The 13,229-nt window shown below is 41.4% G+C and overlaps 1 protein-coding gene across 3 annotated transcripts in view; it reads left to right on the top strand.

The window, feature by feature from the left end:
* The window catches only part of HTR1F (5-hydroxytryptamine receptor 1F), a 376,176-nt gene that overhangs the window by 265,448 nt on the left and 97,499 nt on the right, over positions 1-13,229 (top strand). The window contains exon 2 of one of the 3 annotated variants that reach the window (XM_073584437.1): positions 11,452-11,516. The exons of the other annotated variants lie outside the window; for them this stretch is intronic. The gene's annotated coding sequence lies outside the window, so the exon portion shown is untranslated. The remainder of the gene's footprint in view (positions 1-11,451; positions 11,517-13,229) is intronic. 3 annotated transcript variants of the gene reach the window in all.

Raw genomic sequence — 13,229 nt, 5'->3', positions numbered from 1 at the left:
AGAAACAGATAAAAATGGTTACAAAATACATAAGTCTTAATAGACCCTCACAGACAAGGGCAGACAGGTCCACAACCAAGTCAGCATCAGCAAACAATGGCCTGTAAAAGTCTACAACAACACGCCATTAATGTAGTAGTAACAGGGAAAAATGCAAAGTACTACATCTGGGCAATAAAAATGAAAAAAGCATATACAGAATGGGAGGAATAGGCCTTAGCAACAGCACATGTGAAAAAGACTTGGGTATACTAATAGATCACAGACTGAATACGAGTCAACAGTGTGATGCAGCAGCAAAAAAGGCAAATGCAATTCTAGGATGTATTAACAGAAGCATACAGTCTAGATCATGTGAAGTCATTATTTCCCTCTACTCCTCTTTGGTCAGACCTCATCTGGAATATTGTGTCCAGTTTTGGGCACCACATTTTAAAAAAGACATCAACAAACTAGAGCAAGTTCAGAAAAGAGCGACCAGAATGGTGACCGGTCTGCAAACCCTGTCTTATGAGGAAAGTTTGCAGGATTTGGGATTGTTTAGTTTGCAAAAGAGAAGACTGAGAGGAGACTTAATAGCTGTCTACAAATATCTAAAGGGCTGTCACATTGTAGAAGGATCAACTTTATTCTCATTTGCACAAGGAAATACTAGAAGCAATGGGATGAAACTGAATGGGAGGAGACACAGATTAGATATTAGAAAAAACGTTTTGACAGTTAGAGTGATCAATGAGTGGAACAAGCTGCCACGAGAAGTGGTGAGTTCTCCTTCAATGGAAGTCTTCAAACAGAGGCTGGACAGACATCTGACTGGGATGATTTAGCGAATCCTGCTTTGAGCAGGGGGTTGGACCAGATGGCCCAGGAGGTCCCTTCCAACTCTACGATTCTATGATTCTATGATTAATAAAGGCATAATTGCCCATAGAAATCCATGGGGAGTATGCATTGCACAAATGGAAACAAAAATTAAGTCATAGTGGTTCAGAATCAGGTAGATTACCTTAATGAAAGTATTCAAAATCTGACAGCAGAGGACCTGCCTGCAGCCCTGACCCCTACGTACGTTTCGGATGAACGCTCCTTCATCAGGGGATGCAGGAGAGTGGAAGTAGGAACGAGATGAGCAGAGAAGGTTTTCGCATACATTGGTTTTTAGGTGGATAAAAAAAACAATACTTCCTATAGTTGAATTTTCTTAAAGTTGTGTATCTGTACAGAAACGGTGGTATTAAAAAGTGACTTACTGAGTAGGCTAAGGAACAAGCACATGCGTGAATATAATATGTTTTTGTTTCGGTAGGCATCAGAATCTTTTAAGACTAAATGTAAGGATTTTCTCCTTTGGAAATCTCTGGATTTCATAGAATTATAGAACGCTAGAGTTGGAAGGGACCTCCAGGGTCATCAGGTCCAACCCCCTGCTCAAAGCAGGATTCACTAAACCATCTCAGACAGATGTCTGACCGGCCTCTGCTTGAAGACTTCCATTGAAGGAGAACTCACCACCTCTTAAGGCAGCCTGTTCCACTCATTGATCACCCTCACTCTCAAAAACTTATTTCAAATTTCTAGCTGTACTTTATTCCTTTCAGTTTCAATCCAGTGCTTCTCATGTTTCCAGATAATGTATAAATAATAGCTCTGTCTGGCAATCCCTCTGAACTAATACAGTTACTGTGTTTATTGATAAAGGAATATATGATATTATTTTTAGTATATATATCTTTTAACCCTTACATTTTTTTAGTTCTGATCTGGCCAGTAAGCACAGACTTTGGGTTGTCTGTGCTGTTGGTTATCAATAGAGTTATTAAGAAAAATGAGTTTACTGTAAAATCCTGCTGTCACATTATTGCCAGGGACAATGGGCACCTACCCTGTCTCTTGAGTTAAGGGAACCTTAGGCTATCCCTGCCCCTTGGATTACACCTGATGGTGGAGACATTGCTTTGATCCTATATTAAAATGAATCTGTTAGGGAGGTATGTGACAGGAGGGTATAGGATAGCACAAACCAGACAAACAGGGGTAAACAGGCAAGGATAAAAGAAAACTACAATCATCGAAATACACTCACAAAACAATTGATTGGGAAGCAGGGGAGGTGTAAGAGGAACAAACCAAATTGGAGCGGATAGGAAGGAAAAATCACAAACCAAGTCCATGCAGAAAATCCTGAAAATCACTCCAAACACTTGCTACTAACACAGAATTTCTCCTTCAACTCCAAACCAGGAAGTGATAAAACGATCACTGGCAAGAAAGGAAGCAAGGAATTGGGTTGTTAAACCTGCAGAAAGTAACAAACTCAGTACAACTGATGCAACAGAGACAGAAAACCCTATGAGTCCAACTAAGCAGTTTAATCCTTGCAGCAACAGAGCAATGAAAGCCAGAACTATTAATTGGATGGTGAAGTCATTCTAACTACTACATGTGTATGTGTCACTGTCCACTGAGATCATCTGACCCCACTCTGACAACTGCACTACATTGCGTTCATGTGAACATTGAGCTACGCTTTATAAGAAATATGTTACTATGTTTTGTTGTATAATCTAAGAGCTGCATAACATATGGAAAGGAACCCTCATTCCAGCAATTTGTCATTTACTGGGTTGTGTGCCGTTGTTTCAATAAAATCAGTGTTTTATCAGCAGGAGATTATCACTAGAGGACTAGGTACTTTCTGCTTCCTGGTCCAATCACTCTCCCGCCACTTATTAGATGCTTTCTGTTACTAAACAATGGACACAGCAGCCAATCAGTGGTGTGGGCGGGGTTATACAGAGCTCAGCATTCGGAGCTCTACTAGGTTTGCAACAGAGAAAACTGTGATTGTATTACAAATGCTGCACCCATCTAAGTGATACATCACTGGATTCAAGGTCTCTTCCTCTACATCATGGTGTTGTCAGATTACAAAGCAAAAACTGCTAACAAATTCCCTTTAAATTGCCAGGCTGATGAACATGTAATGTGCAAGTATATGTTGAAGTCCACAAATAGCTCTTCCATATAGTATGAGCTCACATATCCTAATCAATCTTACACAAAGTCTAAAAACATATTTAGCAGAAAGTGGAAAGGTCGGTCAGATGGAGCGCCAGCTGCACGTTTACAAATTGGATATAAGAGCAATGCTGCTCCCGCCGGGTACCTAAAATGAGGAAAGAGACTGAGATGAAAATAAATATACCGGTCCAAGGGAGCGCAAAAAGCCAAAAATATATTTAAAAGATGCTCATTTATTAATAAAATTAGTCCACAACGCATTTCGACAGAAAAATCTGTCTTCATCAGGTGGCAATAATCAGACAGATTTTTCTGTCGAAACGCGTTCTGAACTAATTTTATTAATAAATGAGCATCTTTTAAATATATTTTTGGCTTTTTGCACTCCCTTGGACCGGTATATTTATTTTCATCTTAAAAACATATTTAGGACACACATGATGATTTCTACCAGTATATATATATATATATATATATATATATATATATATAGCACACAGGTTGCATTCCCTTCCTTGTGAAGTACACCAGATCAAACCAGTCATCAAAAATCCCATTGTACCCTAAATGGTAATTAGTGTTCGGAAAGCAGTACTACATTCATATGAATTTGTCATAATTTACAGAAAATGAAATTTACAATTAATTTAAGAAATAGTTTGGATAGGTTTATGAAATGGTATGCCTTAATTTGGCCATTAACATTAACAGTCAGGTGCTAAAATTTACTCATGGTTATGAAGTATTTTTTAATTCATGTGTTCTTTTATCCCTTTAAGAGACACAAGTAAATTAGATTTATAAATGCAAATGAAATAATAGGGGCATTAAGCCATGAAGATGACAAGTGAGAAAAAAAGTTCTGAAAGATTCAGCAGATTAAAGAAGCTTTATGACAAGTGCCTGGGGTCAGTAGAAGGAGCACTGAACTAATGTCAAGGTTTTTCCATGTGGCTGGGCCATCTGGTTCCAGAAATAATAATAGCTAAGATTGAGCTTTTGAGTGGTAGAAGGCAAACAGAATATGATGCTGCACCTCCCAGTGCAAATTGAATATGAACTGGGTATACATACATACAGGGGCTTCTCGCAAAATTACAATATCATCAAAAAGTTAATTTATTTCAGTTCTCCAATGCAAAAAGTGAAACTCATATATTACGGTATATAGAGTCATTACAGAGTGATCTATTTCAAGTGTTTATTTCTGTTAAGGTTGATGATTATGGCTTACAGACAATGAAAATCCCAAAAGTCATTATCTCAGTAAATTAGAATACTTTATAACACCAGCTTGGAAAATTATTTTAAAATCCGAAATGTTGGTCTACTGAAATGTATGTTCAGTAAATGCACTGAATACTTGGTCGGGGCTCCTTTTGCATCAATTACTGCATCAATGCGGCATGGCATGGAGGTGATCAGCCTGTGGCACTGCTGAGGTGTTATGGAAGCCCAGGTTACTTTGATAGCAGCCTTCAGCTTGTCTGTATTGTGGGGTCTGGTGTCTCTCATCTTCCTCTTGACAATACCCCATAGATTCTCTATGGGGTTAATGTCAGGCGAGTTTGCTGGCCAATCAATCACAGTGATACTGTTGTTTGTAAACCAGGTATTGGTACATTTGGCAGTGTGGACAGGTGGCAAGTCCTGCTGGAGAAGGAAATTTCCATCTCCAAAAAGCTTGTCGGCAGAGGGAAGCATGAAGAGCTCTAAAATTTCCTGGTAGACAGCTGCGCTGACTTTGGTCTTGATAAAACACAGTGGATCTACACCAGCAGATGACATGGCTCCCCAAACTATCACTGATTGTAGAAAGATCGACACTAGACCTCCAGCAGCTTGGATTGTGGCCTCTCCACTCTTCCTCCAGACTCTGGGACCTTGATTTCCAAATGAAATGCAAGCTTTTCTTTCTTCTGAAAACAACACCTTGGACCACTGAGCAAAAGTCCAATCCTTTTTTTCCTTGGCCCAGGTAAGACGCTTCTGGCGTTGTCTATTGGTCATCAGTGGCTTGACACAAGGAATGCGACACTTGTAGCCCATGTCCTGGATACATCTGTGTGTGGTGGCTCTGGAAGCAATGACTCCAGCAGCAGTCCACTCCTTGTGAATCTCCCCCAAATTTTTGAATGGCCTTTTCTTAACAATCCTTTCAAGGCTGCGGTTATCCCGGCTGCTTGTGCACCTTTTTTTTAACACACTTTTTCCTTTCACACAACTTTCCATTAATATGCTTGGATACAGCACTCTGTGAACAGCCAGCTTGTTTAGCAACGACCTTTTCTTGCTAATCCTCCTTGTGGAGTTTGTCAATGACTGCCTTCTGGACGTTTGTCAAGTCAACAGTCTTCCCCATGATTATGGAGCTTATTGAAACAGACTAAGGGACCGTTTTAAACGCTTACAAAGCTTTTGCACATGTTTTTTGTTAATTATTATAATTTACTGAGATAATGACTTTTGGGATTTCATTGGCTGTAAGCCATAATAATCAACATTAGCAGAAATAAACACTTGAAATATATTTGTAATGACTCTATATAATATATAGGAGTTTCACTTTTTGTATTGAAGAACTGAAATAAATTAACCTTTTGATGATATTCTAATTTTGTCAGAGGCTGACAGCCACAGAGCACATATACAGTGTATACAGTGGCATGAAAACATTTGGTGACCATTGGACAAAATTATTGTTATTGTGAACAGTTAAGTGACTTGAAGATGTAATGATCTCTAAAAGGGTTAAATTTAAAGATGACAAATTTACTTTGTATTTGAGGCAAAAAAGTTTATTGTCATTTTATACCTTTTAAAAATTACAAAGAGGAAAATTGGCATATGCAAAAGTTTGGGTACCCTGCATGGTTAATACCTATAGCACCCCCATTTGCAAGTATCACAGCTTGTAAACATTTTTTTTTCTTGTTTGAGAGATTTTAATATAATCTTCCTTGGAAAATTTTTCCAGTTTTGTGAAATTCCTGAGTCATCTTTTATGCACTGCTATTTTGAGGTCTAGCCACTAGTGATCGGTGAACCACTGGATGTTCAGGTTCGATTGAACAGTTAAAAAAATTTTTGGTTCTGGTACCAGAACGGTACCCAAACCTGAGCCCGGACCCCATTCACATGAATGGGAGGGCCGAACATCCAGAGTTCAACACACTGTCATGTGCATGACAGTGCAGTAAACACTGCCTCTGATAGGTGGTAAGATCATTACCGCTGGTCAGAGAGCTGTGGTTCCCACACTGTCAGATCACAGCGTGAGCCCATAGTTGTGAACAGAGGTAAACAATTTACCTCCGGTCACAGGCGTCTGATGATGGGACTACTACTCCCATCAGCCTATGCCTGATGCCGCTAATAACAGCAAGGGCAGGCGCCGGTTGATAGGAGTATTCATCAGCCAGCACCTGTGCTATAAATAAATAAATTAAAAAAGAGGCATGTGATTCCCCTATTTTTCATGACCAGCCAAGCTAAAGAAGACAGCTGGGAACTGATATTCTCAGGCTGGTAAGGGGCCATGGATAATGGCCCTCCCCATCCTAAAAATAGCAGCTTGCATCCACCCAGAAAATACACATCTACAGTATAACAGCTTTTACAAAAAGGACTAGATGATTTCCTCAGTACACTTAACATTGCGGGTTATAGTTAATTTAGTGACAAAATGAACAATTGGTGGAGAAAGGTTGAACTTTATGGATCTAGGTCTTTTTTCAACCTATGTAACTATGTAATATGGCATCTAAAACACCTTTATTGTTTTAACTAGAGATGAGTGAACATCGTCGGCTCCCTCCTTATTCTGCAAGCTATAGCACTTACTGAAGAAGCTGCATCGGGAACCTGGATACCTGGAGCGCTCGCAATAACCAGGTGTCCGATGCGGCAGCTGCATTAGTCGCAGCTGTGTGACAATCACAACACATGCATGAAGAGCCTGTTTGAGTGAGTCAGTACTGAACAGCATTTTTTTCTCATGCCGTTTATTGCAGCATGCTGCAAGTGTCTGCGCAGATCGGATGTCTTCACCCATTCAAGTCTATCAGTGTATGGAAAACATTGGGCTACACTTGGGTGACATCTGAGTGAAGTTCGTTTTCCTCAGACTCATACAATGGAGAAGATGGAGAAATCTTGTTCTAAATCTTTTCACCCGTGCTTTGATTTTCTCTCATCTGAAAGAATCAGATCACACTAAGTTGACACTTGGACCAGAGTTTGACGGGACTTTCTTTAGCATAATTGATCCGATTCTCTCAGAAGAGAGAATCTACACTCATGTGACCTCGGCCTGAGAAGTCCTGGGAGAATCTGGAATGGTGCTCAAAGTTGAAAATAATTGATGGTATTTGAAGAAGGGGGTTTCAGAACACAAACCCAAGATTATTAGTGAATGGAAGGCCATTGCCTATGAGGAATGGGCAGGGATTCCTCAGAATAAATATGCGTCATATCTGCAGTAGGTCATAACAGCCAGAGGAGCTCTACTAAAGATGTATGTCATGGTGGAGCTGAATCATTCTGAGACTTCAGTAGCCAATAATGTGGCATTTTGTGTTGAATCTGGAGAATTCACTTTTGTTAGTTGCGTTGAGCTATTTAAATTGTTCTTGTTTGGTTGGTTTATTGCCATCAGCACAAAGTTTGCGATTTTTGCTAATAAACCTTATTTGCAATAAGGGTTGAATAATTTAGACTGTATCTGTACTACTCAATGCTGATATCCAAAGGGATACATTAATACATGTAAATCCCAGTGTGTTCTATAGACTGAAGACATCCTGATGGTTTCCTGTGGAGTAGAATAGTTGAAGTAGTTCTGAGAGTGGAATAAGACGCCAAGCTTGGTAAAGTGCCCGGGGCGTTATCTTTATGAAACTTCTCGCTTGCTCACTCAAAGCCAAATAATTTTATTTATAGGTATTTTCAGTTTACAGCTGTAAACTACAGATTTATATGTAACAGTTTAATCTTGTTTCCCAGTGCTTAAGGCAATAAATGATCCATTGTAAGGAGTTAGAGGCTGTGTACACTTCGCACAGAATTTGCGGTCTAAAGGTAAAATTAAGCAACTGTCCAGATAGTCTATCTTTAAGGAATTCCGTCATCTCTTTCTGTGCCAAAGAACGCTGAAGCCAATGCCCATGGAAGGGCTGAGCAGATTCTGTATAATCGCGCTATTGCAGGGCGCAGGCGCGGGATTCTGGGGCAACCATTACAGTCAAGGGCAATGTGACGCGGATGGGAGAGGGGTGGTATGATAATGAAGACAGGAGGCAGGGATTTCTTCCAGGCACCGCACGCCCCAAAATAAATCATTAACATGCAGAAATAAAATACAATTTCCCTACAACATGGCCGTTAATATGAGGCATAAAGGTAGGACTAGTTTAACATTTTTCTTACCTGTATGCCCATAATAATAGGTCATATACATCCCTTTGGGCGAGCATCTCTGACCTAATGGTGTCCAAAGCCTTGAAATATTGCAGTGGGCTTATAGGACTCTCACAAGACTTTCCTTGTCCATGTTGGTTGGATGTATGTAGAAATGGAGCAATTTAAAATATATGTAGTCTTTGAGCTCACAGGACGTACATACACAATATATTGAATAGTATTTGGGCATTCCACTTATTAAATTCAGGTTTTGTCATTAAAGGGAATCTGTCACCCTTTTTTGGCCTTGCAGCTGCCGGCATAGACATCGGGGTCTTATCTACAGCATTCTTTAATGCTGTAGATAAGCCCCCGATGTAACCTGAAAGAGAAGAAAAACACGTTATATTATACTCACCGAGGTGGGCAGTCCGGTCCGATGAGTGTCGCCGTCCCGTCCGGCGCCTCCCTTCTTCATGCGATGACGTCCTCTTCTGCCGTCCTGTAATGGCTCCGGCGCAGGCGCATTGCTCTGCCCTGTTGAGGGCAGAGCAGAGTCCTGCAGTGCGCAGGCGTCGGGAGAGGTCTGGCGCCTGCGCACTGCAGAATTCTGCTCTGCCCTCAACAGGGCAGAGCAATGCGCCTGCGCCGGAGCCATTACAGGACGGAAGAAGAGGATGTCATCACATGAAGAAGGGAGGCGCCGGACGGGATGGCGACACCCATCGGACCGGACCACCCACCTCTGTGAGTATAATATAACGTGTTTTTCTTCTCTTTCAGGTTACATCGGGGGCTTATCTACAGCATTACAGAATGCTGTAGATAAGCCCCCGATGTCTATGCCGGCAGCTGCAAGGCCAAAAAAGGGTAACAGACTCACTTTGAGTGCCATTGCCACCAGTATATAAAATCCAGCCCCTTGCCCTGCAGTCTGCCTTTACTACCATTTGTGAAAAAAATGACTCATTTTAGAGAGTTCACTAAATTTGATCGTTTTCCTGTAATAGGATGCCATCGTTGTAGCCAGTCGGTGAAATTTTTTTCTCAACCAAATATTCCAATATTGAAAAGTGTAAGCATTTAGGAACCACAGTAACTCAGCTACAAGATTTAAGACTAAGTGAAGCTACAGATCGGGGTCGCCGACTGCTGAGAAGTACATATAGTGCATAAAAGTCAGTGCATTACTGCAGATCTCCAAACTTCCTCCGATAATAAAGGGAATCTGTCTGCAGGATTTTGCTATGTAATCTGAAGACAGCATGATGTAGGGGTTAAAACATTGAATTCAGAGATGTGTCATTTATTAGGCTGTGTGCTATTGATTACTTACAATGAATGTTTTATTACCAGGTGATTATCACCGCTTGGACTACAACTCTCTTGAGTTCTGGTCCAGCATCCCCTCTTCTAATAAGCAGCTCATTGTCAATAGGCAATATACACAGAAATATGTGGTTTCGGAAGGGGCAGCTTTTGGACCTCTGCTACATGCTACATCTAAGACCTCTGATTGTCTCACAAATACTGTATTCAGTAAGCTAAGTGATACATCATTGGAATTGGGGTCTCTTTACCTACATTTTGCTGCTCTCAGATGAGGTAAAAAAAACTGGTGACAGATTCCCTTTATCATCTGCACAAAAAAACTGTGCACCAGGAGCTTCACAGCATGGCTTCCCATGGCTAAGCAGCTGCATACATGCCTTACATCACCAAGCGCAGTGCAAAATTTCTGATGGAGTGGAGTAAAGGAAAAAATGACTTGACTCTGGAGCAGTGGAAGTGTGTTCTTTGTAGTGAGGAATCACACTCCTCTATATGAAAGTCTTATGGATGAGACAGCTTTGGCAAATGCCAGGAGAACATTGCCTGCCTAAGGCTGGTTTCACATTAGCGCTTTTTAAGCGCACACACGGCCGGGGGTAGCTCCGCCCCCGAGCCGGCTCTCTGCCCGGCGTGCCCGCCCCTTGCTTGTAGCGCCGCCTCCTAGCGCACAGCGGCGCCTGCGATCGGCGCACCCTATCTTTAGCATAGGGTGCGCAGATCGTGCGCAGGCCGTGCGCTAGTTGCGCTTTGACCTGCGCTGCGCACTTTTGACGGTGCGCCGTGCACGATTTGATTTTGGCGCGCACGGCGCACCGTCAAAAGTGCGCAGCGCAGGTCAAAGCGCAACTAGCGCACGGCCTGCGCACGATCTGCGCACCCTATGCTAAAGATAGGGTGCGCCGATCGCAGGCGCCGCTGTGCACTAGGAGGCGGCGCTACAAGCAAGGGGCGGGCACGCCGGGCAGAGAGCCGGCTCGGGGGCGGAGCTACCCCCGGCCGTGCGTGCGCTTAAAAAGCGCTAATGTGAAACCAGCCTAACTGCATTGTGCAAGCTGTAACAATCATTTGAAAGTTAGACCAGTAGCAATACTTTAAAGAGAGTGTGCAGTGGCTATAAATATGTGAAGTGCATACTGAAGAAGGCAAAATAATAAATATAAAATGAAATAACTGTATGCCTCACGTCCTATTTGGTTACGTCACCTGACTGATCTAGCCAAATAAAGGCCTTAGCAAACGGGTGACCAAACAGTGGGACGGCATCACCTCCTGTCCCAGGGCAGACCGCCAGAGTGGACAGCACTTGATGCACAGGGGTAAGAGCGAGTGAGCATGCTTCATTTTATTTTTTTTTCTAAATCATCTCAACATTGGTAAAATGTCTGTATAGGTTGGACAACCTGTTTATAGAACTGCTTGAATCATACCATATGGTTGGGGCTGTGTGTGACTGTATAATATAAGATCACAACGTCATGCTGCTACATCGCAACTAATAACAGTGTATGTGTTCACATTGCAATTCACAAGTTGTCGCAATCTTGTCACGATAGTCGGCAGCTCTGCTTGATTTCTGCGCAGCTACATTCACTAGCAATATTTGCAAAGCAAAAGACATATTTTTTATCTTGTGATTCCACAAGTTGCTTTGTTGATCTATGTTAATGGGCTTTCAAAAAGTATATATCTTCTTTACAGGGTTACCGACACTTGTTTATGCACTAAGTCCATGGATGACATTAAATGAAAGTTACATCATGCTTGTAAGTAAGAGACTATAATTAGTTGTTAAATGACCTAATTTATGCATTTCAGTGTATTGTAATGTGTGTCTCACTGATTTCACATAAATGAGATTATACAGCCATATCATTGACTAGTTTACATACTCTTCTAATAAGAAACTCTAGAAAACCAGCACATATAGTGTTGTAAAAAAAGTTAGGCAGGTGGGGAAGAAATACTGCAAAGTAAGAATGCTTTGAAGTGGCCATAGTTTTTCTTTATCAATTAACATAATGCAAAGAGAATGAACAATAGAGGAATCAAAGTCAAATAAATATTTGGTGTGACTGCCCTTTGCCTTCAAAACAGAAGGAAAGACTCAATTCTTCTAGATAGACTTGAACAATGTCAGGGATTTCGTAGGATTATACTCAGATGTATGACTAACCAGTTATATCAAACTGGTGATAATGATCATCCTATTGATATGTGCACTAGAAGACAATCATTAATTAAACACAAGCAGCTTTGTAGGAGGTTTAAAATTGAGTGAGGAACAGCCAAGATTTTCTACAAAGGTGAGGTTGTAGAAGACAGTCACGTCACAGGTCATATACCCTGGTAAGACTGAACACAGCAGCAAGACACTAGGTAGCTATTCTGCATCAGATCGGTCATTTTAAGGCAAAGATTTCAAAGCAGACTGGAGTTTCAAGATATACTGTTCAACCTGTTTTGAAGAAGTGCCAATAAATGAGCAACATAGAGTACTGAAGATGCAGTGGTCAGCTAAAGAAACTTAGTTAAGCAGATCAAAGTCACACCAAGCTCACTTGCCTTTGAAATTGGAAATTAGATATCCAGCAGTGCCATCAGCTCTGAACTGGAAGCAACTAGTGGGCCACTGCTATACCCATTTTCTGTTCATGCAAGTGTAGGGGATCAGCCCCTGCTAAGAACTCAATTACACTGTGAGTTTAAGAGACAAAGTTCCCTTCTGATTTGTGTGCACTTGGACTTGTCCTTTCTCCCTTGCATCTTGCTGTGTGTTGGTTTTGAACAAGGAACAGGAAGTGTGTCGTTTCAGGAAGTGAAGAGGGAGCCTCATGCCTGTGAGAGACAGGCAGGACTATAAGTATGTCCTAACAATGAGAGACTGGTAAATGAGCTAATGGCTTCAAAGGAAAAGATAGTTCCAGGTTACGGCAGGATTGTTCACCAGGACCATGTCAGAAAGAAAGAGTTGCATAGCACAGCCACGAGAGTTTTCCCCGAACACCCTGTAACCTGAGAGAGGAAACAACACTGTGGACCAGTAATCTCTTAACATTGAAAGTGGGAACGACACTTGTCCGGATCCGAAATAAGACAGATCAATTACCCTGAAGGAAGATCTCAACACAACAAACTCGGCTCCATTTCATCATGACCAAACAGCAACTACCAGCTCATTCTGAGCTTTAAAGAACTGTGGGTGTACACCGGTGTTCTATTTTGTTAGGGTGTAGAGCAGGGTTCTTTAGCTAAGATGCTGTAGCATCACATCCTGATTATTAGAAGTCAGGTAGGAACTTAGAAAAGAGTAGTTTGTAGAAATTGTTTACACTGTTTATATTGAACTTTGCTTTGCCATAGCTGGAGTGCAGCTTGTGTGACATTCTCCAGCTGTCTCTCTTTGTATCTATTATTTCTGTTATCATTACAATAACTGTTAGTCTTATTTTCCAGCATATAACCCTTTGTCTTTCAAT

Source organism: Dendrobates tinctorius, unplaced genomic scaffold (genome assembly GCF_039654945.1).
Source record: "Dendrobates tinctorius isolate UK_male_01 unplaced genomic scaffold, ASM3965494v1 ptg000084l, whole genome shotgun sequence".
Classification (NCBI taxonomy): domain Eukaryota; kingdom Metazoa; phylum Chordata; class Amphibia; order Anura; family Dendrobatidae; genus Dendrobates; species Dendrobates tinctorius.
This window is presented reverse-complemented; position numbering and strand designations above follow the sequence as displayed.